Source organism: Sinocyclocheilus grahami, unplaced genomic scaffold (genome assembly GCF_001515645.1).
Source record: "Sinocyclocheilus grahami isolate Dianchi unplaced genomic scaffold, SAMN03320097.WGS_v1.1 scaffold2760.1, whole genome shotgun sequence".
Taxonomy (NCBI): domain Eukaryota; kingdom Metazoa; phylum Chordata; class Actinopteri; order Cypriniformes; family Cyprinidae; genus Sinocyclocheilus; species Sinocyclocheilus grahami.
The window spans coordinates 27,270-34,717 of NW_015507938.1; the positions used below are offsets into that span (position 1 = coordinate 27,270).

Sequence of the window (7,448 nt, forward strand, 5' to 3'; positions counted from 1 at the left end):
ATTTGACAAACAGCACCTTCCAATCCCTCAAAAATTCTGGACATGCGCTTTTGGAATGCTCTGGTGCAGAAGAGATACCAAAGCATAGACTGTTATAACAATATCGGACAAATGGGTTTATAAAGTCGTGAGCAAAGAGTATTCCTTTGAAAGCGGAATCTGCCAAAAACCTGCATTGGCATCAAGCTTGGAAAACACTTGTCCTAATGTCCCCGCAAGTTGTCCTAATGTGTTTTCGACAGAAAAGAGAGGGTGTTTTTCTCTCATAACCGATTTGTTCAGTTCCGTGAGATCTGTGCAAATTCTTACTTTACATTTTGAAATTACACCCTGCTGTTCCATACACTTTAACTCTTCCTTCACTTTTGGTAAGAGAGGGAGGAAAATGCATCTTGGTGTCGAGAGAGAGAAAGGTTTTGCACCCGGTTTTAGCACAATGCTGTAACGAATCAGCTCATGACAGGAAATATGAATAACTAACCATAACTAGTTATAATTAACTATTCATATTTTAGATCCGCTGTAGATATTTAGCTGACCTCTCAGGGTCAACTGTCTTGTCAATTCTAAGAACGTTAATTTCCTGGTTAAGGGAAATAACTTTCTTACTGTACAATTCTACAAAGCTTGTAGCGTAAATCTGCATGATTAGTGACTCCGGTTATGAGCAAACAATGAACACGTCAAGTGTGATACAAGTAAAGTTTTATTAACTACATAAACACTTAAACTAGTCCAACATACTACATAAACACATAAACTGGTCTAACATACACATACACACACACACACACATACAGTTGGTATAGGAAAGGGTTAAAGTTTAACTCACTACAGAAAGAGACATAAGGAATGAAATTTATGAAACCATTTGCATATTCAGCAGATCTACACCTGAGGGAAACGTCAGATTCTTAGTTCAAACACACCTTTGTAAAAAATATCAGCGTTGGTTGCCATGCAACAAGCACCCCCCCCCCTTTTATTGTAAATAAATGCCTTTCCGATGTGATATGTGATGTGAAAAGGGAGAACAACAAGTTCGGCAAAAGGCGGATTCGAACCCGGGTCGATCGTGTCAAAATGCAATTGATTGTTTTATTTTGCAGGTGTCTTTTGCCATGTTGTTGAACCCTACCATACGGTGGTCGTCGGAATTAGTGTAAATAGCCTCTGCCTAATAAACATAGGTATTAAAAGCTCCATATTTGAAGGAATAGAGGGTGGGAAATATAATAAAGCTCATTCATGTGCACATAATCTTTCAGGAAAATATTTTTAAGTGAAATCACACACATTCTGACATGGATATGCATATTATTTTGATGTAATTGTAATGTGAAGAAGAACACTGAATGATTGCTTAATATGTCCAAAGAACTCATTAAGAATGTATCTCAAAAAAGTAAATGTTTAAATGAGTGACATGTTTTGCTTATAATTTCCACAGATTCAGAATGTTTCTATAATCAGCAAAAAAGCTGTATTATGTATCATTGCATAAGTATTCACACATTTGAGCATTGCTGCCTTTCCAGAGTTGTCTTCGTCTTCTGTTTCCAGTCTTACCGTGGACAACTTGAGATAGTTTTGAGTCAAAAACTTTCTATTTGTTATACCACTAACCTAGTATTATGCTATTGCTATGGGAACCAATGATGCATGTATTTTGGAAAAACAGTATGAACCAACTAATAACAATGAAACAACTGAAAAAAAAAATGTTTTTGGAAAACAAAGCACTAAAATGTGTCCTTGATCATCTTGTTCTTTTTTTTCAGAACCAAATGTATGTAGCAGATCTGAAAAACAAAAGATCTTGGTGATTTGTGGATGTGATACAACACTTAAAACCTCAATGTCAAAACTATTAATGAGGAAAAACACACTCATATTAGCACAAGTCTCGATCAGTGCGTGTGTGGAGTGACGTGGAGCTTCATGGTCATCTGATCAGTCTGATAAAGTATGACTGATGCCCCACTGACTGATGAGAGCAAAGAAGAAATAGAGAAGATCCAGAAGATATTTGATTCCAGAGAACATTTCATACTGCTCTTCACCTCCAATCTCTCTGTTGAAGAACATGTGAAAGAGTTCATAAAATCCAGCTTAGAAACTCAGAGCTTAATCAACCTCTATGGTGATCAGTACAGAGTGATGGGGTTAAATGAGCATGAAAACTCCAGACAGATCCCAGAACTACTAGATTATATAGAGAACATGCTGGTGGAACCATATTCACTTCAGATGTATGTGAAAGCCCAAGAGAACAGAGTCAGACATGAACTAGAGGAACAACATAAGAAAGAAATGAGTGAAATGGAGAATAAAATCAAAATTTTAGAGTTAAAATATTGAGGGTAAGTAAATTCTTCTCTTAAAATCTCCTTTATTTGGTTTCCATTTGATTGAACAAAAATTCAGAAATAATATCTAAACATGTAGTAACAGATTATGTTTCTATTGTTTAAGGAAGCATACATATTAAAAGAAAAAAGATGATGAATTTGGTGCTGTGTGGAAGTGATGAAACACTGAAGACGTCTATATCCAAACTTATAAGACAGAAGAAATACAAGCTTCATTGCCGTCAGAGCAGTCTGGTGGAGCTTCCAGCTCTCAATCAGCTCTCAGAGAAAGAAGTGATGCATCAGACTCTCCGCTGTGTGTCTCTCTGTGATCCTGGAGTTCATGCTTTCCTCCTCGTTATTCCTGATGGTCCTCTTATGGATGGAGACAAAGCAGAATTGGAGGAGATTCAGAAGATATTCAGCTCAAGAATAAATAAACCACTGCATTGTCCTCAAAATCAAAGAGAAGAATCGGTTTAGTAAACTGATTAATAAAATCAATCCATTTCATTGCTCAAATACTGAGCCTGGGACATCTATCCAAACATTTGGAGATCATTGTATTGGGAGAACTGCTTACAGGTTCCAGATCTACTGCAGGATGTGGAGAATATAGTGAAACAAAACAATGGAGGCTGCTACACAACCATCATGTACCTTCAGGCTCAAGTAGAACTGGAGAGAAACAAACACAAAGCTAAAATAGAGGAGCTGAGAAGATCTATGATAAACAAACGGTATGTGTTCAACAGTGTGTTTTCTATAACCTGACAGTATTAAAATTTCATTAATTTCATGAATATTTTTTGTTCATTATGTTAATTTTAAAACTTTACGACAATGGTGTAATTCCTTACATAAATCAAAAAATGGAAGATTATAAATGACACAGTACAAAACAAATAACTTTTAATATGAGACAAGAGGATTTGGAGTGAAATTCCTTTTGATGAATATCATTGTAAAACATTTTTTTTTCAACTGCTTACATTTTCAAAACCTTGCCTCTTTTTTGTAAGCTTTAGACACAAATCCAAGAATTGCACACACAAAATGCAAAATGCCTCACATCTCTTGCAAAATGAAGCACTGCATTCAAAATATGTGACCCTGGAGCACAAAACCAGTCATAAGGTTATTTAAACATAATCTGAAAGCTGAATAAATAAGCTTTCCATTGATGTATGGTTTGTTAGGATAGCACAAAATTTGGTTGAGATACAACTATTTGAATATCTGGAATCTGAGGGTGCAAAAAAATCTAAATATTGAGAAAATCTCTTTAAAGTTGTCCAAATGAAGTTCTTAGCAATGCATATTACTAATCAAAAATTAAGTTTTGATATATTTATGGTAGGAAATTTACTAAATATTTTCATGGAACATGATCTTTACTTACTATCCTAATGATTTGGCATAAAAGAAAAAAAAAATTATAATTTTGACCCATACAATGTATTGTTGGCTATTGCTACAAATATACCTGTGCTACTTATGACTGGTTTTGTGGTCCAGGGTCACATATTACACATCTCAAACACATCTCAAAAGCAAAGATATGTCTTATGTTGCAAACGCCTTTGCCATAATATTATATTTTTGGATATATCATATACACACAGTTGTTCAAAACCTAAAGCTTTTCTTTCTCATGAGCTCCTGTGTACATTTCTGTACAAGATCGAAAGTAATTGGCATGCTGATTTAGAGTCTGGATTAGATTGATTGGAGATGTTGAAAAATTCATGGTAAACACGAAAAAAAAAAAAAATTCCTGTAAGCATTTATAGTATCAATACAGTATTACACAGTACGGAAGAAAAGAAATACATCAAGCATGTGTAGTTGTGTAGATGTGGGTTTATAGGCCTATTCTTCTAAAGCCATGATTGGTTGGTGTTCAGTAAAGCACATGTGAGGAGTTAGTGTGAGGCACTGATGAATTAGTGTGGCCTTTTGATTGGTTGTGTTTGAAAAAGGAAATCAAGATACTTCTTGTTAGATTTTTGTGTGTTACATAGAGAACTGCATTGTGTTTTGCAAAAAGTTTTTTATTATTTGGTGTGTGGCTCTGGTGTTTGAGTGTCAGGTTTCAGAAACTGTGTGACAAGTAAAGATTTTGTGTTTAAGCAAAACTGTAATTATCTTGCTTGTGTTGTCAGCAGGTGTACCACACATTTATGATGATGATGATGGTGGTAATGAAGTGAGGATTGTGATGCTAGGAAGGACAGGTGTTGGAAAAAGTGCAACCGGAAACACCATACTGAGAAAAGAAGCTTTTAAATCAATACTGACTCCATCGTCGGTGACCAGAGAGTGTGACAAAGAGATCTCCGAGTTCAACAGAAGACAGATAACTGTATTCGACACTCCAGGCCTGTTTGATACTGGAGTTGATAATGTTGAGAGCAGGAAGGAGATTGTGAAGTGCGTCTCAATGGCAGCACCAGGTCCACATGTGTTTCTGCTGGTGATCCAACTGGGACGATTTACTCAAGAGGAGAAAGATGCAGTGAAGATGATCCAGGGGATGTTTGGAGAAAAATCCAGAATGTACACCATGGTGCTTTTCTCCAGAGGAGATGAACTTGAAACAACAATTCAGGATTTTATTGAAGCTAATGATAGCTTACAGAACCTTGTCCAGCAGTGTGGTAAGAAATATCATGTGTTCAATAACAAAGCCACTAAAGATCAGATGCAGGTTTCTGAGCTGCTGGATAAGATTGACTGTATGGTGTCAGTGAATGGAGGGAGTTTCTACACCAATGAGATGTTCCAGCAGGTGGAGAAGAACATCAAAGAGGAACAAGAGAGAATCATGAAAGAGAAAGAAGAAGAGATCAAAAGAAAAGAAGAAGAGCTGAGAGCCAAATATGAAGCAGAAATTGAACAAATGAAAAAAAGAAAATGAGAGAGAAAAATAAGAGATGCAGAATAAACTGAGAAAAAATGAAAAGTTGTTTAAAAAGAGAGAAGAAGAGATAAAGAAAGAAACAGATGAGAATGTGCGAAAATAACTGGAAAACTGGAGGAGCAGCAGCAGAAAGAATTTGAAGAGAATAAAAGAAAAGAAAAATCTTTAGCAGAACAACAGCAACACTTCATAAAATATCTGGAAGAAAGACATGAGAAAGAAAAACAAAAACTCCAGGAGAAAATTCAGCGTGAAACTAGAGAACAAGCAGAGCTTGAATACTGTGAAAAACTTAAGAAAGAATTGGATAAAGCTTTACAAGAAGCTGAAATAAAATACAAGGCAGAACAGGCTAAAGCTTTGCAAGAAGCTGAAGAAAAATACAAGACAGAACAGGCTACAGCTTTACAAGACGGTAAAGAAAAATATAAGACAGAAGTGGCTAAACTTTTTCAAGAGGTTAAACAAAAACATGAGATAGAAGTGAATAAAGCATCACAAGAAGCTAACGAAAAACATGAGTCAGAAAAGGCTACAGCTTTACAACAAAATGAAGACAAATACAATACAAAAGAGGCTACAATTTTACAACGGGCTAAAAAAAAAGATATAGAAGTGGCTAAAGCAATTCAAGAAGCTAAAGAAAAGCATGAGAAAGAAAAAGCTAATGTTTTACAAGCAGCTGAAGAACAACACTACAGAGAAAGGGCTATCGTTTTACAAGAAACTGAAGAGAAATACAAGAAACAGGAGGGGTAGGGGAAGGGGTATAAAATAGAATTGGGATTGGGCCTTAACCATCATAAGGAGCATTAAATGAGATTGAATTATCCGTTCTTTATTATAACTACCATGTGCCATATAATAACCCAGATTTTACACTTCTTAAGCACCGAATAACAATGACTTCAACAAAATATTGGGTTTTAATAATAATAAGTGAATTTTATTTTTCTAGACATTAAAAATGAATAACATTTATTTGACTTTAAGTAGGATAACATTACATTCATTTCTTACCACTGAATTAACGATGATGTCACCCAGCAAACATTGGTCCGACGGCTACGTCGTGTCCCTGGCCAAAAATAGACGCGGTAGGATGGGATAAATCAGTAAAAATATGTAACACAGAATATTTACTAAAAATGCATTGAGATATTTTGTACAGCTCTACAGTTCTCCGGGGTTGCATGTATAATTGTTACCTTGACTTTTAGCTACGTGTAGTACAATATGTATACCCTGTTGTGAATCAGTTGTGAGAGGACGTCCACTAGTGACATCCTTTACACGTGCATTTATAGTCCATCACGACCCTCTATGAAATTCCTATGAAATATGCAAAAGCAATTGTGCTTACAACTTTGTTAATACTCCAATAATTAAATTAAGTGCCCTAAGTAGTTTTTAAGAGGTTGTGAGTAACGTCCACTGACGTCCTTTACACGTCTATATTAGAATAAGACCAATTGTAAAAAATCAATACATCTTTATGAAATACACAATCATTTATATTTACATCACGATCCTTTGTATTCACAAAGTGCCCTGTGTGGTTAAGTGATTGTGAAGCCACTGGATTTTAGTCATTATTCGACCCGTTTTCCCTACATTACAAAACGATTTTATTTTATTTTTTAATTAAATTTATGCATATACATTTGAAACAGATATATTTCCGGTCACCATTTCAAGTCTGAGTTATATGTGAATTTCCAAAACTCTGCTGCCAAGATGCAGAGGTGTAAAGAGTACCTAAAAACCATACTTGAGTAAAAGTACAGATACCTTACAGTGAAAATTACTCCACTGCACGTTACAAGTCACCAATTACAAAACAACTTGAGTAAAAGTCTTCTAGTAACTGATTTTAACAGTACTTAAGTATTTTACTTATACTAAATATAAGCTCAAAGATGCACTAGTCAAAGAGACATGCCAGTGAAAACTGTAACGTTGTGGAGAAGCTGCGGAAAACAGGCAGAGGCAAGGATCTATGTGCTGGTATTTAATGAAAAAATTAGAACAAACAATAAGGCAAAAACCAAAGGGAACAAAGAACAGAATGACTGGCAAACAGACAACCATTACATTCAACAACTCACAAGGAACTAAAGAAAAACTAGGGCTATATAAACACACAGGGGACTAACAAGATAACAAGACACACC

General features: G+C 35.4%; 1 pseudogene; it reads left to right on the forward strand.

Moving 5' to 3' along the window:
- The first annotated feature begins 2,504 nt into the window (after nucleotides 1-2,504).
- Nucleotides 2,505-5,689, forward strand: LOC107575622 (GTPase IMAP family member 8-like; annotated as a pseudogene).
- The last annotated feature ends 1,759 nt before the right edge of the window (nucleotides 5,690-7,448 follow it).